We start from the raw sequence: 27661 nt of genomic DNA, 5'->3' as shown, positions 1-27661 counted from the left end.
CTAAAAACTTACCTTTAAGCTGTCATACCCTTAAATTAAATATACCATTCCTAAGAGAAAGTCCAGTTATATCCAATTTTCCAATTATGTCCTCAATCCTGTATCTTAATTTCGCTAATAAACAATTAGATAATGTTAATTAAGTGTTAATCTAAAGTGACCTACCAGGTAAGTATTGTACTGTATATTATCTCCATAAATAGTTAGTAATAACATAGATCACTGTAGAAATTTATTATAAGTTTGTACAGCGCCCTTGAGGTGATTTTGCACAAAAACGGCGCTATACAAGTCATCCAATTATTATTATTGTTATTATTAATTGTGGATTCCATAATCAAACTGGCTCCAGGTAGTTGGATCTCGTGTGCAGTATTTACAATAAATTAGGTGTACATCTGTAATCTATTACAATGAAAATGGATTATCAGATTATAAAGTATGGCCTGTGACTTTTGATAACCCTGTCAAAACAGTTTTACCCCATCCCGCTTGCAAAACGGGTTGGGGCAAAACTATGGGGCGCACGGTGGGTAGATCGGGTGGGGTGTTAGGGTGACGGGGTGACGAGGGTTCCTAGGGAGGGGGATGGCCCCGGGGGGAGGGATCGTTACCCCATGTGCCTCCCCATAACACATAATGGGTTAGGCAGCACATAAGGTAGATAACCAGGCCTATGTACGACATCCATATGTACTTCTGCGCCCCGGGCAAACACGAATGTACCAGCAAACCGGGACCCCCACACCAACCCCACCCACAGCCCACATAGTCAACTACCCCCGGTATACTTGTCGGTAGTTGGGACCGCTGCCGTGTCGCCGGGAAATGCCGGGCAACGCCGGGGCCAGCGCTCCGCGGAGGACACGCTCTTGGGAATTTAAGGTTGGGCCGTATATCGTCTAACTCGGTAATTGTATTAATATCACGAACTAGTTAAGCTGTGTGACAATCGTGCATTGAAGATGGCTCGTCCAGTCAAAGGTTCGGCATTGAGATGCAAATGATGCACCTAACCTAACTTAACACATAACGAAATGAAGGTATACTTTTGAATATACGCATGTTTGTCGCATTAGAGTGCCAACTTCCCGAAGGTATCACCATTTGGGGTATGTTGTGAAGCTAAAGTGAGTAGGGAGGGAAATTACACAGAAAAAAGCAAAGTTGGTAAGTACCTTGCTATTTAGATCTAGTCACCAAATACAGCTAATGCCATTTCAACAGCTCGATTAATAATGGTGGGCTTTCAGCAGGGCGAAACTGAAAGTATCTACCACTCAGGTTCACGATTGAAGATGTCTCGTGCATACAAAGGATCAGTCAGAGATGATACTATAGATAGGTAACAATGACGTAACCTAACCTAACAAAACGAAGGCTAAAGGACACTTCATATATACCTTTTACAATAAATTACACTTACTTTACTCGGATCAAGCAGACTTTACTAAGGCTTACTCACATTTATAGATAAACAAACATTACTAACATGATTTATTTTTAGAATGTTTTGCCATGTTGCGCTGGCTACTTCTTTAGCCAACGTTTTGGACACCATTAAAGTGTTCACCATCAGGGCAGATGTATGTAGGAGTATATTATACACTGTAACGCTGGCGAAAACGTTGGCTAAAGACGGAGACAAACAAACGGATGTACCAACTTTATTAAAGTTTACATTTATAGATGTACATGCTTACGTTCATGTATGTTTAAACTTATGTAAGGTTTACATTTATAGATGTACAAAATTAGTAAGGTTCCCATTTATAGATGTGTAAACTTTAACAAAGCTTACATTTATAGATATAAAAGCTTTAGTAAGGTTTACATCTACAAGCTGTAAGGTTTAAATTTATACATCTACAAGCTGTAAGGATTTCATTTATACATGTACAAGCTTTACATTTATAAATGTACAAGGTTTGGTAGGGTTTACATTTATAGATGTACAAGCTTTAGTAAGGTTTACATTTATACATCTACAAGCTGTAAGGATTTCATTTATATATGTACAAGCTTTAGTAAGGTTTACATTTATAAATGTACAAGCTTTAGTAAGGTTTACATTTATAAATGTACAAGATTTTAGTACGGTTTAAATTTATAGATGTACAAGATTTAGTAAGGTTTATATTAATAGGTGTACAATCTTCAGTAAGGTTTACATTTATAGTTATACCTACAAACTTTACTACAGATCACATTTATAGATATTTAAACTTTTATTAAGGTATATTTATTTATTTATATTCTACGCCCATACGCGCTTTTACAATCATTTGATATACATACTTAATAGTTTAGTGCAACAGTAATCAATAAATAAAAGTTTGTTATTATACAGAAATTCAATGCAGAAGAATAGTATTGTGTTTAGCTTAGTTATTAATATCATTGAGGTTTGTTACTATAGCCTTCTTGTAACTATATTTCGTGCAGTTGAACATATCTACAATTTCTGTGACATAATTGCCAACTGCATGTAATCAACGTACAAGTGAGTATTTATATTATTATATTACATTCATATACAGACTATGATATATTATACAAATTTTACATGGGTTTAAATTCATTTATTACAGACTTTATAGACATCAAAGTATTCATTATTACGTGTTTTTACAGGCGTCTGCAATTAAAATATTGACATGTTTTGCAGGAATAAACTATAGAAGACTCTTTTTATGAAATATGCAAGAATTTATTAAAAATTACGTACATTGCATTTATTAAAAACGTCTATGCATAATATTTCAGAATGACAAACCACATTCTGTAAATATAATATTGCATTGCTTGGAGCAGTAACCAGAATAAAATAATAATTGCTACTTAAGACCAGGTAGGCACTACAAAGTATTAGCATTTGTAGATAAGATATTGGCAGCATTTTATTGTTTTAGCAAGGTTTCATGGCCATACGTAGTAATGTAAAATCATGTGTTTTTGGTTTGAAAATTTGGTCGCCTAGAAATGTTTCAGATGCTTTAATTAAATACTGCGAGTAGAATACATCTTGGCCTTTAAAATAATCGAATGTTTTTTAGATAAGTCTTTTTATAAGCCCAGAAAAAAATAATGTATAAGGCCTATGAAAACTGCTTTAAAGTTCAAAATCTCCTACTTACGAACCCATTTTCGGTTACAATTTTATTGCATAATGTGGAAAATTAAGTTATTTATAAAATTATTGAAAAAAAATGTAATGTTTATGCCTGAACATCCACCAAATGAAATAAAAGGCACTTTTTGGCCATGTTTTTTCTTGCACAAATCAAAACAGGCGGATGGTGTTAAGCGGGAATTTAAACCTTATCGCCATCTACGTGAGGGTTGTTATTGATAGCGGCTCAATTTAAAATATTACACGACGTAGTGCATCGCCTTAATGATCGAATACAGAAAGGGGACCTTGTACCCTTGTATTCTTGTATCTTGAACCATATCCTGTACAGGATACGGTAGACGGTATACGCCAGCCATGGTATAAAAAACCGTATTATTTATCATCATATTATAACTAGTAGTTCCAAAAAAAAATGCATCCCTCCTGCAACATGGATCTGTTCAAGAACCAGATTCACTCCTTCCTTTCCACAAAAATAGCTTCCATAAGAATTTACGGAGAAAAGTGAGTATTGCGAATCTCTTCAAATTATTGTTAATCCGGTTAAAAACGGGATTGCAGGCTTTAAAGAATGTTCCCTGACTAAATTTTAGTAAATGTATTTTAGTTATCGAAGAAAGCAAACACTTTGTGGTTTGACATTAAATAAATGATGTTTTGTCACTTTGTTTTAAACCACTTGAAGAAGGCGCAAAGAAGTGCAACCGAAACCGGGAGACCTATGCAGAGATGTGCAAAATGGGTACCCAAAACCATTTGAAATGCAAAATGGAAATGGGTCAAAACTTTTCCATTTGAAAATGCAAAATGCAAAATGGTTTTTAGAAAAGCATTTCAAATGCAAAATGCAAAATACCTATTTTCAAAATGCATTGAAAATGCAAAATGGTTTCTCAGGTCAAACAATTAAAATAATTATAGAATTTTTAAACAATTATGTCATTTAATAATGGACATCAATGTAGAACAAACATATTACATGATGGTAAATCCAAAAACACCACGACTACAGATTATGAAACCACAAAAAAATTGCGCGGGACTAATGTTGCCAACGTAAAAACATAGAAACTGCTATATAATATTTAATATTACAGCGTCATGGCCCCATGTTCAGTATTTGAATCAGTATTTTTTGTAATGGTATCACTCAATTGCCAGGGCTCCTACCAGGGAGCAACTTGACAAATGTAAATTATCTCTCATAGCGAGGTTGAGGACCGACTGATATTTGGGGCTTATGAAAAAAAGAGAGTGGAGATAGTAGGAAGAATGTTGGAAAAAAGCATTTAAAATGGAAAATGCATTGAGAAAAGCATTTAAAATGCAAAATGGAAAATACCCATTTTGCATTTTGCATTTCCATTTGAAATAGATTTATTTGAAATAAAGCACATCTCTGGACCTATGTAACTCAAATAAAGTGGTAAAAAATCATTTAAATATATTTAAAATATATTATCACGCCGCGACGTCGGAACACGTGTTCATGAAAATCCTGATATTTTCGCGTTTCGCCATTATATATTATTAAGGCAAACGCACGTGCATGAACACGTGTTCCAATTATTAGGAATTTACTAAAAGTTTATCAGATTCTTAATAAATTAGCAATACTCATTTTTCTCCGTGTAGAGGTGAATTGTAAGGATGGAGGTGCTTGCAGAGTTGTAAGTAGTGACTAGTGAGTAGGTATGGACAGGTAGATTATCTTATGCAACAGCAGATGCAGGCTGCAAGGTCCGCTGCTTCTGTTATAGCAGGCAAGGTCGGCGTGCATTTCATACCGGGTGCCTTAATAAATAAACACTTAATTGAGTTTCATTTTTATTTTTAAATAGGTACCGTAAGGGTTACTTTTATCTTAGGTTGTAACCAGGGTTGCCAATTTGTGAGAAATTCACAAAATTGCGGGGAATTTCTAAGAATCAAAAAAATCTGTATTTTGCGCGGCTAACATTTTTGTGGGGAAAATATAAAGATTCTGGGCATTTTTTGAGTATTTAACCATATTGAAAAATAATATTTACTTCATAAATGTAAGAACGTACTATATTTCGTTTTATGCTGTGAATTTAAATATATAATATTTTTAAAGCCTAAACTAAAGAGATACTAAAAAAATTGATGACAATTTCAATAGAATTTTGTTTCATTTGGAGGTTGTTGAATGTTTGAAATTTGAACATCTCTTTTGAACATATGATTTGGCAACCCTGGCTGTAACTTTCGCCTAGCCAGATTTTTAAAAAATCCGCCATTACGCGTAATATTTTATCATAAAAACTATTTTTTTTAATACCACAACATAAGGCAATGCGAATTATACCTACATTCAACGTTTATAAAATTCCAACTTCATTAATCTATTCTATGGTCTATTCTATTTCATTGATCTTTGGGTTTCCATCGCATGGATCATGAAATAGATCAGGAGGGATTCCAGCTTTTGAGGTTTGTTAGGATATCTGAATCTCAATATTACATCTCGGCATATAATATATTCTACTTAAGGCAAAGCATTACGAAGTAATAAAATAAATTGTGATTTTGGTTTGAAAATTTGATCCCTTAGAAATATTTTAGAAGCTGTATTTATTGTATATTGAGTTAGTTCCTATAAAATTTTACGTATATAAAGTAACATGTACATGGCTACATTTCGTTATTTATAAAATTATATTTTTGCAGAAAACGTTAAATTTTTTTGTATATAAATTCATTCTTCATACTTTCAGGCATTTCATCATACATCTTTAATTCTTTATACATTAAAGAATTCTGTGATTCTGTTTTTTCTCATATGCGGCAATCTAATACTATCATAATTATGAATATTTTTTGTGATTGGTTATTCATAATTTTATGTATACAAATTAACTCATTATATAGCAGTGCTTCAATGAAATACTGAGAGTAGAACAGAGAGTAGTGTTTTGGTCAAGCCCAGAAAAAAATAAAGTATCTGGGCTATAAAAACTGTTTTAAAGTTCAACATTTCCTACTTATGAATCTTTTTATAGTTATGGTTTTATTGTATAAGGCAAATTAAGTTCTTAACAAAATTATCGTAAAATATTTCAATATTTGTTTTATTTATATGTTTTTTTCTTGTGTTGTGTGATTTTTAACCTTATCGCCATCTACATAAGGATTGATATTATTTCACAAAGTGGTACATTGCCTTAATATACTACAGATCTTATTACAATTTATTATTTATTACAATGTATAATTAAAATCATATATTATATATAATTATCCTATTAATAATTTTGGCCATTTTCTGTGAAATAGCACACCAATGGTCCATAGCTAGAAATAAATGAAGAAAAAAAACTACTACACAAATACTAAAACTATATTTAATTAGGTACTGCACTATTTTTTAAATTTATTTGATTTCTTCTGGGCATCTGGCATACACCTGCTCAAAAGAGAGCTTGTATCGTGATTTGCTAACTAGATGCTTCCAGCTAACAAAAAATAAATTAATTTAACGAATAAATAATAAAATTATTTTATCTGGACCACCGCATACGCGCATTCACAGCTAATCGTGTCGTGGTGGCCCGCAATAGTAACATTCTGATCGCCGGCGGCATACGGCCCAACCCGGCAGAGGCGATTGGAATGGGGGATCATTTGGACTGTTCCTCTGCGTACACACTAGTTACTACAGGTATCGAAAAATAACTAGTCGTTGAAATCAGCGGTAACGAAGTTAATGAATATTGACATCAACGGGTAAATAATATTATTATTATTTTTTTTATTTTTTTATTTCCTTTATTTTTTCCCAATTTACATATTTCACAATACAAGTTTTTTAATAATATGAAAGGGAACCCACTAAGGCGCAGCCTGTGCGTGGGTAATATAATTTAATACATTAGATTTTTGTACCTAAAAATATATAACAGTAAAAATAAAATAAAAAACAGTAAGCATAATAAAGAAAAACGGTAGGATTATAATTAAAGTTATTCTAAAAGATTGTGCAAGAGGAGCATATTAAACATAAATCAAAGTAAAAATAAAGATTGTAAGATAATATATATGAATTAAAAGAACACAAAATAAAATAATAATAACTATACAGAAACAAAATAGAAAAAAGTAAAAATTAAATGAATAATGCTTCAACATTTGCATTGTACAGCCACAACTTTAATTCTTTTTGGTATTGCGCTAGTTTAGTTGTTACTTGAATTTTTTTTGGTAGTAGATTAAAAGTGCGAGGTCTAATAAAGCTACTGTGAGTTTGCATTAGTTTGGTATTGGTTTGTGGGGTATAAAATACATGATTTCTTCTAAAGTTGATTTTGGGTTCATATTTTTGAAATTTATTTTGGTTTTTCATGACGTATTTCAGGCTTTGAAGTAAAAATAGTTTACGGAGATTGAATAGTTGAGATTCCTTGTACAATTGATCAGTCGAAAATGTCCTCTTTTTATTATATATAACCTTGATAATATGATTTTGTACTATTTGTAGTGGTTTTATAAATGTATCTAGTGCGCCACCCCATCCTAATATACCGTACATAATTGAGGATTGCACTAGAGAAAAATAAATCATTTTCAATTTGTCAACATTGAGTACTTCCTTAAGTCTATAAAATATGTATGTCAGATATCTTAATTTAGAAACGGTGTTATTAATTTGTGGTTGCCAGTTTAAATTTGTGTCAATATATATATATATACCCAAATATTTGATCTTTTCATTTTTTCCAATTTCAAAGCAAGAGGTGCATGTTACTTTATTACAGTTAGCATTATGTAGTCTAATTTTAAGGTTATTGGGAGGTTTGTTTTTACTGTTTTTATAAAAAGTTAGGTGAAATGTTTTACTATAGTTTAAGAAAAGTCTATTACAAGTTAGCCATGATAAGACATATGAAATACATTTTGTTGCATTTAAAAAAGTTTCAGGCCAGGATTTTCCATTTACTATTATTGCTGTATCATCAGCGTAAGATACAATTTTACCAGGGATTACAACATTACATAAATCATTAATATATATTAGAAACAGAATTGGGCCAAGCACAGTCCCCTGTGGTACTCCATTTTTTATCACTGTTTCTGTGCTATAAAAGTTCCCTATTTTTGTTTTTTGTAATCTGTCTTTGAGATAGTGAGTGAGAATTTTTAGTGCATCTTTTTTGAAACCTATTTGATTAATTTTCTTTATGAGTAGATTGTGATTTACAGTATCAAACGCTTTTCGTAAGTCTAAAAATATAGCTAGACTTTTTTATTTTGATCAACAGATGTGTATAAATTTTTTGTCAGATCGAATATTGCATCTTCAGTGCTTAATTTACTTCTGAAGCCATATTGATTTTCGGACAGAATATTGTTTTGTTCTAGGTATTTCATAACTCTATTTTTGATACATTTTTCAAATATTTTTGAAAGGTTTGAAACTAAGGAGATAGGTCTGTAATTGTCTAATATGTGCGTGTCACCCGATTTGTGAACTGGTATTATAGAGGAGATTTTAAATTGTTCTGGGAAATACCCTTCTTTTAGGGATATATTATAAATATGTTGCAAAGGAGTTAAAATATATTGTTTTATTTTTTTTAGTGTATTACCTGATAAATTATCAATTCCTGAAGAATTAGTTGGTTTTAGGCTGTCAATGTGTTTTTCAATTTCATTAGTTGTGATAGGTGTAAAATAATCTAATGAGTTAATTGAATTGTTTTTTGGTACCAAAAGCAGAGATGAGTCAACGGGCGCTGTATTAGCAATCTTACTGGATGATTCAAGTACTTGGTCTACGAAATTTGTGAAGAAGTTGTTAAAGTTATTTGCAATTTCAGATTTGTCAGTTATAATATTGTTATTTATTTTAATCTCCTTAACCTCAGTTGATGCTATTCTTTTTTTATTCGTTATTTCGTTAATAATATTCCACGTTTTTTGGTATCATTATTTGCATTATCAATTTGTTCACCATAGTATTTTTTTTTACAACTTCTTATTAACCTATTTAGTAAATTTCTATACAGTAAATATTTTGTTTTCATGAAGGACATTGTTCTGACATTGTTTTTTTGACAGGCTCTTTGATAATTTAGCATCTCTCTATATAGTTTATCTCTTTGTTTAATGGAGACTATTATTCCTACAGTTATCCAAGGTTTAATTTTTTCATATTTTCTCTTAGATATAACAATTTTATTTGTACTTTTTGAAATATATTCTTGGAGAGTTTTATAAAACGATTCTAATGCTGAATATGGGTTTGAAATTGATAGAATTTGATCCCAATTTTCCAAAAGAAGTAGATTATTTAATGTGAGGTAATTAATATTATTTTTTTCAACTGTTTCAGAATTTTCTTTTGAATTTGCAGTTAAGATGTTGTGTCCGTAAAATGTTGGGTAATGATCAGTAATGTTTGTTATTAGAGTTGAAGATGTTGTTTTAAAGTGTTTGTGTGATTTAACAAATATGTGATCTAGAGTCGTGGAGTTATTCAAATTTTCTCTAGTTGGTGAGTTTATGTAAGACTGATATCCAGCACACGACAAACAATCTAAGTACTCATTTATACAGTTTGTTCTTTTGTTATTTTCATTTATATTTATATTGATATCACCGGTTAATATTGCGAAGTTGAAGTTATTTCTGTTAGTCATTTTTAAAAGCGAATTAAGTTCGTTATTGAAGAGAGTTTCATTTAGTGAAGGTGATCTATAGATAGCTATTAGCAGATAATTATAATTGTTATGGTTAAATGTTAATTTAATAGCATTTGCTGTTTTAAAATCTAAAATCTCGAAAGCAGTTTTCATGAGACAAATATTCAGAAATACCGTGACTCCATCGTGTCCAGTATGTTTGCATTTAGATGAAATGGTTATATATCCTGGCAGGTTATAGGGTATTACCTCTTTCATCTGTGTCTCTGTTAATATAATAATACTAGGAGAAAAATCTAGACTTTCGATTAGGACTCGACATTTCAGATTAATTTTACATTCGTCAAGTTATCGGGTAGGAATTCTGATAACACACTGCTACTCATAAAATTCCTGAGTGGGTATACTGAAAAACCGGCTATTATACAGGGTTTTCCAATAAGAGGTGTTATTTTGATATTCAAAGAAAAATGCCATTTTTTAATATAAATGATCGAGTGTTTATTTCATTATAAAGAGGAAGGTATGCAGTTAATAGTGAAAAATAACATCAGCCAAATTACCACCACGACCACGCCTACAGGACCATATCCTTTTCATGAAATTTTCCAAAACCAAATCGCAAAGTGGCTGCCTTATGTCTTCGATAGCTTCACGAATTCCATCTTTGAGGTCTTGAATCAACGCTGGGCTGTTGGAATAGACCTTCTCTTTCACGTGGCCCCAAAGGAAGAAGTTGCAAGGTGTTAAATCACAAGATCTCGGTGGCCAATCGTGATCACCTCTTCGAGAGATAACGCGGTCCTGAAACTTTTCCCGTAAAAGATCAATGGTTTCGTTGGTCGTGTGGCACGTAGCGCCGTCTTGTTGAAAGTAAACGTTGTCCAGATCAATACCATCCAATTCTGGCCATAAAAAATCATTAATTCCTTAATTAATATTCAATATAACACCTCTTATTGGAAAACCCTATAGATAAAAGTTTTCAACTAGCAATAATCGCACCTCGGATAAACCTCATTGGTTACGATATCGCCACTAGCAGTATTTGAAATATAACTATTGGGATCTTCATTATTTTTTCTCTCGCTTTTCTTCAATTGCGCTCGTTCACTACAAATTCACTTTTACCACCACAAGCTCGCGAGCTCACGATGGCTTTACAGTTTTGACACAGTCGAATAAGGGAGGACGGGAGGGGGGAGGTTCCTAATAAAAGTAAATATCAACCGTGTCTCTATTTTCTGCACGGAGAAAACTTACTGATAAAAAATATTGATAATATATTAAGAATCTCTTCAAATTTTCCAATTATGTCCTAAATTTCACTAATAAACAATTAGATAATGTTAATTAAGTGTTAATCTAAAGTGATCTACCAGGTAAGTATTCTACTGTATATTATCTCCATAAATAGTTAGTAATAACATAGATCACTGTAGAAATGTATTATAAATTTGTACAGCGCCCTTGAGGTGATTTTGCACAAAAACGGCGCTATACAAGTCATCCAATTATTATTATTTTATTATTAATCTCTCAATAGTCTAAAACCATGTCGCTATCCGCGTCTGTCTGTTTGTGTGCTTAGTGCTTCTAAACTACGCTACGGATTTTTATAAAGTTTTCACTATCATTTAGAGAATTTTTTCCGGAAGCTTTATATATATAATACATGCATATTATATTTAAAGAAAGTAGAAAAAATATCCAAGCTAGATATTCGTATAAATTCGTAATTCAGTTAAAAACGGGATTACAGGCCCTTAACGAATGAATTGATAGGTCTCCTGAGCTGGTTTAGCAAAATAGCAGTGTTTTGTCACGATGTCCGAACACGTGTTCATAAAAATCCTCATCAAACATTTTTGCATTTCGTCATAATATATTATAAAATATTATGACGAAATGCAAAAAAATTAAAAATTAAAATTTTGAAAACTGAATTTATTAAGATCATCATTATTAGGAATCGGCCTGCAGTTTCGTTTTTAACCGGATTACCAATAATTTGAAGAGTTTTTTTAATAAATCAGCAATACTCATTTTTCACAGTAACATGTTAATAATTTTATTAATAAATAAATAATAAAGCTCAATATTAATGGCGTTAACGTTATTTGAAATAATCGTTTCTTAATAAGGACTTGTAGATGAATACAACGCTGGGTTCTCCACCAGCGGGTGATAAGGCGAGGTTACTTCTCTGTGAATAAGGCCCATTTCGTAATAAAAAACCCGTTTTTCGCAAGAAAACGGCTTACACGTGTTCAGTTTTTCCACTGCCGCGACTGTATGGGTGCGCTGCAACTAGGAATGCAGTATTCTACCTTTGTATGTGTGGATAGCATAATCTGTATCGATAAACACATTTTATTTTGTTGCAAAAATGCATGCCTATAGATATTTATTTCATGTTTTTTTTTATTACCGAAGAACGCGTGTCAAACAACTTGGCACATTTTTCGCACAGATGGCCTTGATGGAAATAGTTGGTAATAAAGTCATCTTTGGGAATGCTGAGCAAAGTACACATATGCACATTGTTGATTTTCAATATATTATCTTCGCTGTAATCGGCCACGAATTTAGAGGTCACGAAAATAAAATAAAAACTCGGCGTTTGCAAATAAATTGAATTCGATTTTACCTTTAGTTCATAGAAAAACAAACAAAAAATTATTTCCCTCAGCATGTCATCTATGGGGATGCTGTGTTGGGTGATTTTTTGAGGAGAGGAAGGAGGGAACATGAAATGATGGATTATGCCTTGAAGGATGGAGAAAATACAGAGGCCGACAAACCTTTGCAGAGCCGAGCTGTTGAACTCGAGAAAGGGTTGTAAAAACGACCCATTCTCTGTGTACATGTATGTACGTTGCAGCACGTTCCAGAGAGGTAAATATTCTCATTATCGTCCTGATGCAGGACCACCGTTCTGAATCAAAACGTTGTTAAAATTGGAATTAGCTGAGTTCGGTGACCAAATCTGAATAGCTGGGTGCTTCACAACCTTCCCAACCTTCTCCTTCTCCATATCCTTCCTTTCTCAGAAATACTCTAATTGAGGAAGCCGTGGTCTCACCGGCTTCGGGGAGGTGGGACTCTTGTACGGTATAAACAATTTAAAACAAAGTTGTTACCATTGAATCGAGTTTAACCTTCTGACCAAAACCTTATTTACGCCAATATGGCATTATCTATTAATCCAATGAACAGTCAAACCCTAGAAGGGTGATATATACCGATTTGAATAAAAACTATTAATTTATTTACCAACGCCCTTTTTAGGGCGAATAGAAAAAAATATACCGTACGTATTTATTATGCTATTTATTAATGTTTTGTAAAAGTGTTAGATTCACTTGATCGTGCCATGTCTTTCTCGGGCGTCGTCGACATCTTAAACCATTCATTTCTTTTACTAGGAATCTATGGATCAGTTTATATCAGTGTATCCCTCGCTATCCCTGCGCATCCTGAACATTAACTATGGCAGAGGTATTGGTTATCCAATAAATGATTCCCGGGGCGGCGGTACCCAAACCAGCCACCCAAATTGATATGTATGAAGAAAAAAACGAAGAAAGTTATTTATATTTTTTACTTCTACCACCATGTAGAATCACCTCCCGAAGTTTGTGCTCTTTACCCCCGGACATCCTGTATAAGATCGTTCTACATCCTGAAATCAATTATTTGGTCCAGAAAGAAGTTTATCAATTTTAGCAAAAGTAAGAAAAAATTGACCTTACTTCGTGCACACTGGCAAAACACTTCTATCGGTTCAGTGGTAATATTATCTAATATCGCGTATTGCGGTGATCACGATATTCTAGTGTTGTCCGACCACGACTATTTTATTTATCTACTTTACATTATTACAATTCCAAACTCTGACAAGTGTTCAGCTTGACACCAATAACTTTGCAGGCGGGCAGGAGATGAACTAAATATGCCATATTTTTTTTGTTATTTCGTTTAGGTATATTAACTACTATAACGTCATCCGACTATAGAGAAATGCGTGTATCATCAAAATATTTCAGTATTCAAAATAGTCAAAAATTTTCACCAACAAATGTAGATATAATATGTCTCGACACCATCTAGTGGGAAATTTAGCACTAACAAAGCCTTTCCTACAAAAATAAAGTTGGTTGTTTACAGGTGGAAAAATATAATAAGCAGTAATTATGATTTAAGATTTTCACGGCCAAAAGTATTTTTGTTATTTGTTTTTGGGGTATTATGCCGTGTTGCGCTAACTCCTTCTTTAGCCAACGTTTCGGACAGCATTGCAGTGTCCATCATCAGGGCAGATGTCTTATTTGAGGTTGTGTTAAAATGTGAGCTTAAGTATGAGGTTGTGATACCGTGTTGCCAGCTCCAACCCTCTGAGCTAACATTAACGTATCATTTTTTTATTTAAAGTGGTTTTCTTCGTTTAGCTCTGGTGTATCCGTCAATTACCGGATACCAAGAACTATTAAGCTTAGCTCCATCGTCTCTATTGATGTTTACGGGATTTTTATGAATTTCAATGGCCTCCGTAATCAGCCGTGCTCTATAAGTTTTCGGTCTCCCCAGGATTTCAGGAACAAATCCAAAGTAATGCCCGGTGTCAATCAAATGCTCGGCAATTGCCGATTTGTCAGGGTGGCCGAGTTTACAAGCTCTGAAGTGTTCCGAAATTCTTTTGGAGATAGTCCGCTCTGTCTGGCCTACATAGACCTTGTCACATCCGGAACAGCTGAGTTTATACACTCCATCTGTTTCCAGAGGAAACTTAGTCTTTGCAGACCTCAGTAAGTCCTGTATCTTTGTTGTTGTTCCGAAGACAGTCTTGATATTTTCCTTTCTCAAAAGCTTGGCAATTTTGTCTGTCACATTGTGCACATAAGGCAGGAAGGCACAGCCTTTCGACTCTTGTTCAACTCTGTCTTCGTTTGGTGCAGATTTGGCTCTTATGATTTGCCTTGTCTGACTTGCTGGGTAGCCGTTACGCTCCAGTGCATCGGTCAGCTTCGTAAGTTCCGCTCCGATTTTATGTTCTTCGCATATTCTGGTCGCTCGGGTCACCAATGTATGGATAAGTCCTCTCTTCTGCGCTGGGTGGTGGTGCGAATCAGCGTGTAAGTACCGATTCGTATGGGTTGGTTTCCTATATACAGTATGCCCTAGGCTACCATCGTGTTTCCGCATCACCTCCACATCTAGAAAGGGCAGGATTTTATCTTCGTTTTCCAGTTCCATTGTGAATTTAATTTTGCTGTGGAGAGAATTAAGATGGTCCAGGAATTCGTTTAGTTTCTCCGTTCCATGAGGCCAAATGGCGAAGACATCGTCGACGTAGCGCCACCATACTTTAGGGACGGCCGAAGCTGTGTCGAGTGCCACTTCTTCAAACTTCTCCATAAAAAAGTTGGCTAGTACTGGCGATAACGGACTGCCCATCGCAACTCCCTCCAATTGCTCAAATAGTTCACCCTGAAATGCAAAGTATCCCGTTTTGAGGCAGTGTTCAAAAAGTTTGCAAATGTCTTCCTCATATATCTCCCTGAGCATTGTCATGGAGTCTTCTAGAGGCACATTTGTGAAAAGTGACACGACGTCAAAGCTGACCAGAATATCTCCTTCCTCAGTCTTAACTTTCTTGAGCTTACTTATCAGATCTGTTGAATCCTTAATCCACGATTCAGTTTTACCAGTTTGCATCTGCAGTAATCTTGAGAGGTATTGGGAAAGTTTGTATGTAGGAGCGCCAATAGCGCTGACAATCGGTCTCATTGGGATTTCCTTTTTATGTATTTTTGGGAGACCATACAGGGCAGGAGTTCTAGAGGCTTTTACAAAAAGCTTAGACCAATCCTCTTTCCTGATGCTAGAAGCTTTCACTAGTTCCCTTGTCTTTATGTCAATCTTGTTGGTGGGGTTGTTTTTAATCTTCTTATAGGTGCCTGAATCGCACAAGAGGTCTTCCATCTTCTTTGTGTAGTCTGCCGTATTAATACGGCAGACTACACAAAGAAGATGGAAGACCTCTTGTGCGATTCAGGCACCTATAAGAAGATTAAAAACAACCCCACCAACAAGATTGACATAAAGACAAGGGAACTAGTGAAAGCTTCTAGCATCAGGAAAGAGGATTGGTCTAAGCTTTTTGTAAAAGCCTCTAGAACTCCTGCCCTGTATGGTCTCCCAAAAATACATAAAAAGGAAATCCCAATGAGACCGATTGTCAGCGCTATTGGCGCTCCTACATACAAACTTTCCCAATACCTCTCAAGATTACTGCAGATGCAAACTGGTAAAACTGAATCGTGGATTAAGGATTCAACAGATCTGATAAGTAAGCTCAAGAAAGTTAAGACTGAGGAAGGAGATATTCTGGTCAGCTTTGACGTCGTGTCACTTTTCACAAATGTGCCTCTAGAAGACTCCATGACAATGCTCAGGGAGATATATGAGGAAGACATTTGCAAACTTTTTGAACACTGCCTCAAAACGGGATACTTTGCATTTCAGGGTGAACTATTTGAGCAATTGGAGGGAGTTGCGATGGGCAGTCCGTTATCGCCAGTACTAGCCAACTTTTTTATGGAGAAGTTTGAAGAAGTGGCACTCGACACAGCTTCGGCCGTCCCTAAAGTATGGTGGCGCTACGTCGACGATGTCTTCGCCATTTGGCCTCATGGAACGGAGAAACTAAACGAATTCCTGGACCATCTTATTTCTCTCCACAGCAAAATTAAATTCACAATGGAACTGGAAAACGAAGATAAAATCCTGCCCTTTCTAGATGTGGAGGTGATGCGGAAACACGATGGTAGCCTAGGGCATACTGTATATAGGAAACCAACCCATACGAATCGGTACTTACACGCTGATTCGCACCACCACCCAGCGCAGAAGAGAGGACTTATCCATACATTGGTGACCCGAGCGACCAGAATATGCGAAGAACATAAAATCGGAGCGGAACTTACGAAGCTGACCGATGCACTGGAGCGTAACGGCTACCCAGCAAGTCAGACAAGGCAAATCATAAGAGCCAAATCTGCACCAAACGAAGACAGAGTTGAACAAGAGTCGAAAGGCTGTGCCTTCCTGCCTTATGTGCACAATGTGACAGACAAAATTGCCAAGCTTTTGAGAAAGGAAAATATCAAGACTGTCTTCGGAACAACAACAAAGATACAGGACTTACTGAGGTCTGCAAAGACTAAGTTTCCTCTGGAAACAGATGGAGTGTATAAACTCAGCTGTTCCGGATGTGACAAGGTCTATGTAGGCCAGACAGAGCGGACTATCTCCAAAAGAATTTCGGAACACTTCAGAGCTTGTAAACTCGGCCACCCTGACAAATCGGCAATTGCCGAGCATTTGATTGACACCGGGCATTACTTTGGATTTGTTCCTGAAATCCTGGGGAGACCGAAAACTTATAGAGCACGGCTGATTACGGAGGCCATTGAAATTCATAAAAATCCCGTAAACATCAATAGAGACGATGGAGCTAAGCTTAATAGTTCTTGGTATCCGGTAATTGACGGATACACCAGAGCTAAACGAAGAAAACCACTTTAAATAAAAAAATGATACGTTAATGTTAGCTCAGAGGGTTGGAGCTGGCAACACGGTATCACAACCTCATACTTAAGCTCACATTTTAACACAACCTCAAATAAGACATCTGCCCTGATGATGGACACTGCAATGCTGTCCGAAACGTTGGCTAAAGAAGGAGTTAGCGCAACACGGCATAATACCCCAAAAACAAATAACAAAAATACTTTTGGCCGTGAAAATCTTAAATCATATTTGACGAACCTCTATGGGGAGGAAGTTCACACACTGGTACGACGATTGGAGAATCTGAGAAAGAAAAGAAACCATTTTTTGGGCAGCCTTGCTTTTCTCAAGAGGTGTAAAGAAGAATCGATTGTACCAGTACACATCCAAATAAAAAGACACATCACATCCCGGAAAGCAGATAGAGTATTCCAAAGAGCGGAGGCTGCACTATTAAGGGAGAGGATCCACAATGTGCGAGGCGAGCTGGATGGAGTATCTCGGGACCTTTTCGCTCTACATCTGCACCTAAGTGCAACCCTTACCGAAGAAGACTGGAGAAAAGTTGACAACATGACTTACCAACAAGCAGTAAGATCTAAGCAGTCAACAGATGCGAGACAGAAACAAAAGTTTGAAAGGCTCAACCGAGACAAAAAAGGTGAGCGAAAACAACTCGATCAAAATAAAGTTGTCATCAACATTTCGACCCTTGCGTTGAGCCCAGACGCAACTTCTGTACTGGCAAAGGGGATGAATTTTGCAGTGGCCCCCAAAAAGATACCTGTGGAATCCATCGTATGTGGTGTAGAGACTGCACTACATACAATGATGAAAGTACACAAAATGTCAGAGGTGCAAGCAGAGGACATCCGGCAAGAGACTTGCCATATTTTGAAAAGGGCTGAAATACCCCGCCCCAATATCACGAAAGGAGAGTTTATGGCCCTAAAAGAATTACGCGCCAATGAGGAAATCTTGGTTCTGCCAGCCGATAAAGGAAATGCCACTGTCGTGATTAATACGGCAGACTACACAAAGAAGATGGAAGACCTCTTGTGCGATTCAGGCACCTATAAGAAGATTAAAAACAACCCCACCAACAAGATTGACATAAAGACAAGGGAACTAGTGAAAGCTTCTAGCATCAGGAAAGAGGATTGGTCTAAGCTTTTTGTAAAAGCCTCTAGAACTCCTGCCCTGTATGGTCTCCCAAAAATACATAAAAAGGAAATCCCAATGAGACCGATTGTCAGCGCTATTGGCGCTCCTACATACAAACTTTCCCAATACCTCTCAAGATTACTGCAGATGCAAACTGGTAAAACTGAATCGTGGATTAAGGATTCAACAGATCTGATAAGTAAGCTCAAGAAAGTTAAGACTGAGGAAGGAGATATTCTGGTCAGCTTTGACGTCGTGTCACTTTTCACAAATGTGCCTCTAGAAGACTCCATGACAATGCTCAGGGAGATATATGAGGAAGACATTTGCAAACTTTTTGAACACTGCCTCAAAACGGGATACTTTGCATTTCAGGGTGAACTATTTGAGCAATTGGAGGGAGTTGCGATGGGCAGTCCGTTATCGCCAGTACTAGCCAACTTTTTTATGGAGAAGTTTGAAGAAGTGGCACTCGACACAGCTTCGGCCGTCCCTAAAGTATGGTGGCGCTACGTCGACGATGTCTTCGCCATTTGGCCTCATGGAACGGAGAAACTAAACGAATTCCTGGACCATCTTAATTCTCTCCACAGCAAAATTAAATTCACAATGGAACTGGAAAACGAAGATAAAATCCTGCCCTTTCTAGATGTGGAGGTGATGCGGAAACACGATGGTAGCCTAGGGCATACTGTATATAGGAAACCAACCCATACGAATCGGTACTTACACGCTGATTCGCACCACCACCCAGCGCAGAAGAGAGGACTTATCCATACATTGGTGACCCGAGCGACCAGAATATGCGAAGAACATAAAATCGGAGCGGAACTTACGAAGCTGACCGATGCACTGGAGCGTAACGGCTACCCAGCAAGTCAGACAAGGCAAATCATAAGAGCCAAATCTGCACCAAACGAAGACAGAGTTGAACAAGAGTCGAAAGGCTGTGCCTTCCTGCCTTATGTGCACAATGTGACAGACAAAATTGCCAAGCTTTTGAGAAAGGAAAATATCAAGACTGTCTTCGGAACAACAACAAAGATACAGGACTTACTGAGGTCTGCAAAGACTAAGTTTCCTCTGGAAACAGATGGAGTGTATAAACTCAGCTGTTCCGGATGTGACAAGGTCTATGTAGGCCAGACAGAGCGGACTATCTCCAAAAGAATTTCGGAACACTTCAGAGCTTGTAAACTCGGCCACCCTGACAAATCGGCAATTGCCGAGCATTTGATTGACACCGGGCATTACTTTGGATTTGTTCCTGAAATCCTGGGGAGACCGAAAACTTATAGAGCACGGCTGATTACGGAGGCCATTGAAATTCATAAAAATCCCGTAAACATCAATAGAGACGATGGAGCTAAGCTTAATAGTTCTTGGTATCCGGTAATTGACGGATACACCAGAGCTAAACGAAGAAAACCACTTTAAATAAAAAAAATGATACGTTAATGTTAGCTCAGAGGGTTGGAGCTGGCAACACGGTATCACAACCTCATACTTAAGCTCACATTTTAACACAACCTCAAATAAGACATCTGCCCTGATGATGGACACTGCAATGCTGTCCGAAACGTTGGCTAAAGAAGGAGTTAGCGCAACACGGCATAATACCCCAAAAACAAATAACAAAAATAAGCAGTAATTGTTGATTGAGTTACTAGTACATATTGAATCATTTGGCGGGTCGGAAATAAGCCGACATAGCTCAGTGATCGAGAGCACCTGACCGGACATCAGCAGGTGCGGGTTCAATTCCCGTCGATATTGAAAACCTCAACATTATAACATTTAAATCTCAAATAAAAAAACTGGATACTTAATATAGGGAGATCTGAAATAGAAAATATACTGATTTCAAACACATACTAAAACCGAATCTACTAAACTGAACTATACAAAAAAACACTATCTTACTTATTCTAAAATTATTTAAAAGAAAAATACTATGATATATGTTTATAGTTAAATTCTTATGTTACTTTGCTGTAATATTAATTTCTTATAATTAAATTATAATATGTAAATGAAATCCTCAGCACGGGAGATCCCAGTGAGGATATTATTATCTCTATATGTTACTAAGAAAAGAAGACAATAAATCATTATTGTTATTATTTTCAATTTGTATGGATATTTCAAGCGACTATTGCTTTAAATAGTAATTTTTGATTGAAGTACTAGTACATATTGAATTATTTGGCGTGTTGGAAATAAGCCGACGTAGCTCAGTGGTCTCAGAGTACCTGAGCGGACAACGGAAGGTGCGGGTTCAATTCCCGTCGGCGGCATTTATTTTTACTCGGGAGATATTTTCAATTTGTGTGGATATTTCGGGCGACTTATAATAATTTGTTACCCATGTACTTCACAAACAAAGAAAAGAAATGCAATATAGGTGTGTTAGGTATTCTAGACAGAACGCGTGCTAAATTGGCTAGAACCGAAAGGTACGCAAGAACCTAAAGTCACTACCACTGCAAGAACAAATGTGAAGAAAAAAAAAAAGAATGTGATAGATTTAATTTTTTATAAAAAAACTAGTTGTCCCGGGCTTTGCCGGGTTTTACACATAGTAATAGAAATGTAATGTAAATTAAATCACCTTCCCCTTATCTTGAAGGTTAAATAATAATAATATTTGGACGATTTTTATAGCGCCGTTTTTATACAAAATCTTTTTTGTCAAAACTTTGTTGTGTAAAAAGACCACATCTGCTATTTACCTCATTTCACATTTATTAACTCAATTTAAATATATTTTTCTAAAAAAATAAATTAAAAGCTCTTTTATACTGATCACAGAAAAAATTTTGTATTTGTTGTTGTTTTTTAACAAATATTATTAAATTCGTCAAATAATCTTCAGACTCCATTTTGTCAAAATATGAGAAATGCAGAAAATTTTCTTTTGGATAAAATTATGTAATTATTTATATGTAATGTTTTATTAGTGCGAGTTTTATCACAGAATTTGAACAATTCATGAAATATTAAAGTTGATTTTCAAGTTATCTCATAGTTCTATTCAAGTTCTGTTATTATATCATTATTGGCCAGTTCTGTCATAAATCTGAAATATTAACAGAACTTTCAGAGAATGCGTAAATCAACTTTTAAATTTGTAGAATTGTTCAAATTCTGTGGAACAACCCGTCCTAGTTATATAAAATTTAAAAAAAAAATTGGGTATCGAACTCTGAGCAACTGCATGGAAGGCAACTATGCTGACCACTACGCTACCAAATATTGATATCCCATTCCTCGTCTCATCAGATACCCAAAAAATCAAATAACTGTATTAACAAAACACAAATAAAATAATAATATTTATTTTTTGGAATAACTTAATGAATAAAACCTCAAATTGTAATATTTAATTATTGAAGACAATATTAGCGATTCCTAAACGAAAATCTGAAACAAAAAAGATACGGTCACATCTAGGACTCGAACCCAGGACCCTTGTCTTGCCAGAGCGCCGCTCTACCAACTGAGCTAATGGGACCCTATCTCCTTCGGTCTTATTTAACTGTATCATACTTCGAATAAGAACTACCAACATTGTCTTCATTTTTCTCACCGCACATTTTTATCGCCAACAATCTTTATCTATGATCGCAAGATTCAACCCGAAAAAATTCAATCTAGACAGCGTCTTTAGACATGAAATAGTTGTATGTTTCTACATTTTTGAATATATATGTCATTAAGATAGTAGTTATAGGCCTTAGTCGTAAGTCACTAGATGTGTTAGATGTAAGTCACTAGTTATAGGTCAGTAGTTCTAGTATTAATTGTTTAATAGATATATTTGTACAGCGCCCTTGAGGTGATTTTAATTTTATTATTATTATTGATTCATTCTATCGATTATATAACTGATTTACAGCAGTTAATATACGAAATAAATATCGGTCCCATCCAATTTGGATTTGGCTTTATTAGGTGTTCGCGTTGTTAGCAGTGTGCATTTATTTTATTCATTTCCTGGGGAAAATGGTTGGCATTTTTTTTAAATTTTTATAATTTTACGTAGGAACATCGCATCCGAAATTACATTATAAGAATTCAAACAACAACAAAAAACCCAGTGTTTGAAAAAACAACGGTTCTCTCTTTACTATAACAGGGGGCGCCACTACCGTTTATAACAATCCTAAACTGTACAGTCATTAAGTTAATAATAATAATATCAGATGAGTCTAAAATGGCAATATTGTCGTTACCATGTTAGTAAAATGTGACATTTTGCTCAGTGTCATTTTAAATGTATTCATTACTTGGCTATCTTAAGCTAGTCGATAGGTGCCTACCTAACGAAAATGAAATCAAGAGATTCGTTCGCAGTCTCCAACCTTAGACGGTTAGGCCAAGGTTCTCAGGTAAAGTCAGGTAATGGAGTCATAGTTGCAATTTGCACTCAAACCTGAAATCCGCATGCACTGAACATATAACCCGATAGAATTGTATTTGCGGAGTCTAAAAAGGGCATTTAGTAAGCTCAATTTGTATGTAATTCTAAGTATGTCTTGAGTAGATAATCAATTTTGTATATATATTCTAAGTATGTCTTGAGTAGATAATCAATTTTGTAAATATATTCTAAGTATGTCTTGAGTAGATAATCAATTTTGTAAATATATTCTAAGTATGTCTTGAGTAGATAATCAATTTTGTAAATATATTTAGAGGCGCGCCTTATCCAATACGCACAAAATTATTTATAAAAAACACTAAAATAGATTAGTTAGTACTAACTAACTACGAACCTAAGGTAAGATGATGGCAAAGTAAACAACGAATTTGTCAAATATTAATTCTGGGACCTATAAGTACGAATAAGTAGAAACGCCGCTTGCAGATGATTCGTTATTTTCCCGTAATTCGTGGTACGGTTCGCGTTTCGATTCGCAAATGTATACGTACCCTTACAATTTGATAGAAAGCTAAAATGCGCATAGAATCGGCGTTTAACGGGGACCTTTAAAATGTGAAAAGAAACGTTGAATAGCCATTTCAAAACAATGTTATATTTGAATTTATGCGAAACAACCTGGTCTAACACTTCTTGCAAATAAATCTACTGTGGTTGTTATAATGTTACTTAATCAAACTCGGGTAAGGACATTCTACTTAGCAAGGAATAATAACTAAAATTACACTGTCAATGTTTTGTATAGAATAGGTAGATACCTATTTCGAAGGATTGTTGGCAGAGAGTGGGAGTTCTGGAAAGGAAAAAGGTATGAGGGGTGGGTAGGAATCTGGGGGTCAGTGTGTCCAGGAGTGACAGACGTATAAATCCATCTCTCCTACTGCGGTACAACGCGATGCGATGGGTAGAGAGGGTCCGGCTGGAAAGGTCAAAGGGTCTCCCTCAACCAGCAGACACATCCGCCGCCAAGACTTGGACAAACCTAGACCATTAACCTATTACGCCTCCCAAATAATTCCAACACAAAGAGTTACGTCATGCACCTACTTAAAAATAACATATTATTGGATTTACGTTCTACTTTGTATTCTCGCTATCTTGTGAAAAAATTGTGTATTGAAAATTAGGAAAACATATTAAAATTTAATAATAAATAAAAATGAAAATAGAAATCACATAATAAAAACGTAGTTTGGTTTCCTCTATTTTGGAAGTTGAATTAAATAATTTTATTCCACAATAACGGATATTTTCTATGAAAAACTACCAGGAATACATGAGAAGCGAAGAGGTCGTTTTATTCATTGTGAAATTCTTCGGCAAAAAACAATCATCGGTAACGGAATTATACGAACCCGAATACCCGGAGCGCAGGAAAGCGAAGAGGTAAGAGATATAAAATTACAGTGGAAAATGTATTATAACCAATTAATACCTCGATTTATCGGTATCAACAGTATCAACTTCTATACAAAAGTACGTGTGAGTGACATCATTATTCAATTTTTCAGAAAATTAATTTCTACGTGAGTACAAAATAAGTAAAAGTTCAAAGCAAAAAAGTAATAATATGTGTTGTAGTGAAGTTTGTATCACCATTGAATTACTGAATTCTTTTTGTGAGGTGACTGTAAATTTTACTTGCTATTAGACCTGTTCGCAACAAGGTCAAATAAAAATGTCACAAGAAAAACGAACCTTTCATTTCTATGCCGGTTTTTTGTGATCTATATCAAATTTGTATGCTTTTGTCGCGGTGGTTCGTTTTACATGTTGCATAAATTAGTTATTTGTTTTTTTGAGTAAGTATTTAATCATGTTTACCTTTGGTAGGACGTGTTGGAGTAAGGCGCCAGCCTTGCGCTTGGCAGCCATGTTGCAGACGATTCTTGCAGTAGTTGTTTGTGTTGATTACCCACGGCACTTTATGTCCCCCTGGTAGCGGCACTATTAAATGGCTTATCGGAGCGATGGATTTTGTTTATTAATTAATCATTTATTGATTAGGTAGCTAACTAGATTGTTGATGCACATTTTTATAGCACTGTTTTTTTCACTTGTTTGTGTTTTTTTTAAATTTATCTATCGATAATGCTATTGGAATAAAGAATATAATAAAGTACCAGAAAAAGAATCATCGTTTTAGAATGTGAAGTTCTCACAAACCAAAAAATCTTCGACTATAAATTCAGAGGTAACGGGTTCGAATTCTGACGTTTACTAATGAATTCGATTTAATTAAAAATATACATTAATATATGTTATTTCACATTAAAAAATTGCGGCATGTTCTGGAGTCGTGGATAAACGTGGATAGACGGCCGGCATAGTCCAGTGGTAACGCATTGGACTGCCATTCCGAAGGTCGCGGGTTCGAACCCGGCGTGCGCAAATAAATTTTATTTGATTAATTAGTGTTATTTCACAATTAATTAATTAAAATAATATATAGTATATTTGCGGCACGTTCCAGAGTGGAAGATACTACCAGTATCGCCCTGGTGTAAGACCACCATTCAGAATTGAAACGTTGCTCCAAATGGCTTTAGCCGTGTTTAGTTACTAGATCTGAATAGCCAGGTACTTCCCCACCTTCCTCTTTCCCTTCCCCACTTACCTTCAGCCTCACAACATCCCCCAATTGGGGATGCCATAGTCTCACTGGCTCCAGACGGGAGCAGTTGGGACTCTTGTGAGGTATTCACTATAAAAATAAAATAAAAAACTCAGTATCGCCCTGGTAAAAAATTGCTTGTAATGGTTTTAGCCTACTTTTGTGACCAGATATGAATACCTAGATACTTCTGGACCTTACTCTTTCCATCTCCTTCCTTTAACCTCACAATGTATCGGAATTAGTGGAAAACAGTTGGGACTCTTGTGCGGGAATCAGTTATTTTCTAATATTTCTAGGGAATATTACATCTGGTTGTTCCAATATATAAATAAGATTTGTTTATCTGTGACGATTACAAACGAATTATTTAGAAATGCGATCCATTCAGAAAGATAGCTGTCAAAAATATAGGAAAAATTAGTTTGCAAGATAAAATTGTTAATTCTGAATTTGAAATATGAGATCGACAAAAATGACTTACTCAATTAGGTCTCAATGGTCGAGTTGTCAAAGGCGCTGTCCTAGTTCGATTCCCAGTTGAGACCATTATCTTTTTATTGTTCTGGTTCTGTTTAATGTTTTGTTTGGATGTATCAGTATTATCTTAGTGGTATACAAAATATATTTTCTAGTATTTATAGTTTTAGATATTTTTCACAAATTAGATATCTCAGTTATTTGAATGAGATTATTTGAGTAGGTAAAACAATGGAAACGAAATGGAATATTATTAATTATGCGTGTATAAGTTTTGTGTCTCAAGTTTCGTGGGAGGCGTATCGGTGCAGACAGGTGAAACGCGAGTCATACGATACGCCTTTCGTTTCCCCGAGTAGGTCTGAACTGCCGTGTTTTCTCACCGCCCGGTAAGCGGAGGAAACAAATAATACAAAATGAAATCAAACACCATCTCCATATTTGAAACCACTAACAAATTCAGTCACCAACAAATTAATATATACAGGGTGTCCGGAAACTCGTAGTACAAGCGGGAAACTGGTGAATCTACATCACATTTGGAGTCGATTTTGTAGTATATTTTTTTTTGATTTGAGCTTTCGTTATCGAGTAAATCGAGTTTGAAGTTGATTTTTCTTTTTTTTTTTTAATCAAATTCTTATAAATTATTACTGAAGATCAAAGTACCCAACTAATTAAAACTATTTGAAAGTAAAACAAATGAAGAAACTCGGATTTGAAGCATTATTTTGAATTCACCCTTCATTTAACCCGGTGTAATCATAAAATATTTCTGCTCTGCAGGGTTAAAACATCTGTTGTTCAACCCTAAACACCAGAAAAAACTTTAACCCTAAAATAGCCGAAAAATATTTTTTTTTGGTTTTTTTTGTGAAAATACTCAAATCAAAAAACTTTATGTTTTTTTGGGTTCCCCATGTGGTGTAGATTCTCCAGTTTCCCGCTTGTACTACGAGTTTCCGGACACCGTGTATATCATAAAATTATTTTAACAAAAAATTGACATGTATATAATCTGACTACATAAGTCATGCCATTTCCCCGAATGGAAGGGCAGAGATTAAGGAGAGGGATTTTTTTAGAAAAACGGGATTGTAGGCCGTTTCCTGATAAACTACATTTGCCTTTATAATATATAATGACGATACACGTGTTCCGACATCGTGATAATATATTCCCCTTTTACTAGAAGCTTATTAGGAAAGCTATTAATTCATTTGTTAATGGCCTGCAATCCCGTTTTTAAGAGGAAGCTACAAGCCAAAAATGTGTATATTCTTGGTATACCTTATGTTGTAGGTAATAGACATTAAAATCGCTTGACAAACGGAGTCTAGAAACGTTCGATTTCAAACACAAAACTGTTTTTTATTTATTTTGTAAAGAAAGCAAAAAAGTTTATCAAGTGAAACTGTCACAGAGAATCTTAGCTATAATACTGTATTTTTTTTTAAATTTGTTTCCTTTACACGTTTAAACATTTCTATTGAAAAAATATTTTTTTTAGTAGTTTACATTTATATTTTTTATTGAGTAATTTGTTTTTTTATTTGTATTCTACTCAAGCGAACCGATAGCAAAAC

General features: G+C 35.2%; 1 protein-coding gene and 1 pseudogene across 1 annotated transcript in view; both read right to left on the bottom strand.

Annotated features, from left to right (window-relative positions):
• Positions 1-27661, bottom strand: part of LOC149410028 (nucleolar protein 4) — a 401267-nt gene that overhangs the window by 42473 nt on the left and 331133 nt on the right. The gene's annotated exons all lie outside the window — the stretch shown is intronic.
• LOC149410030 (U4 spliceosomal RNA) lies at positions 10715-10846 on the bottom strand (annotated as a pseudogene).

This window comes from Hesperophylax consimilis, chromosome 28 (genome assembly GCF_061612785.1).
Source record: "Hesperophylax consimilis isolate HC1 chromosome 28, BYU_Hcon_1.0, whole genome shotgun sequence".
Classification (NCBI taxonomy): Eukaryota; Metazoa; Arthropoda; class Insecta; order Trichoptera; family Limnephilidae; genus Hesperophylax; species Hesperophylax consimilis.
Note: the sequence above shows the minus strand (reverse complement) of the source record. Positions and strands in the feature narration are given on the sequence as shown.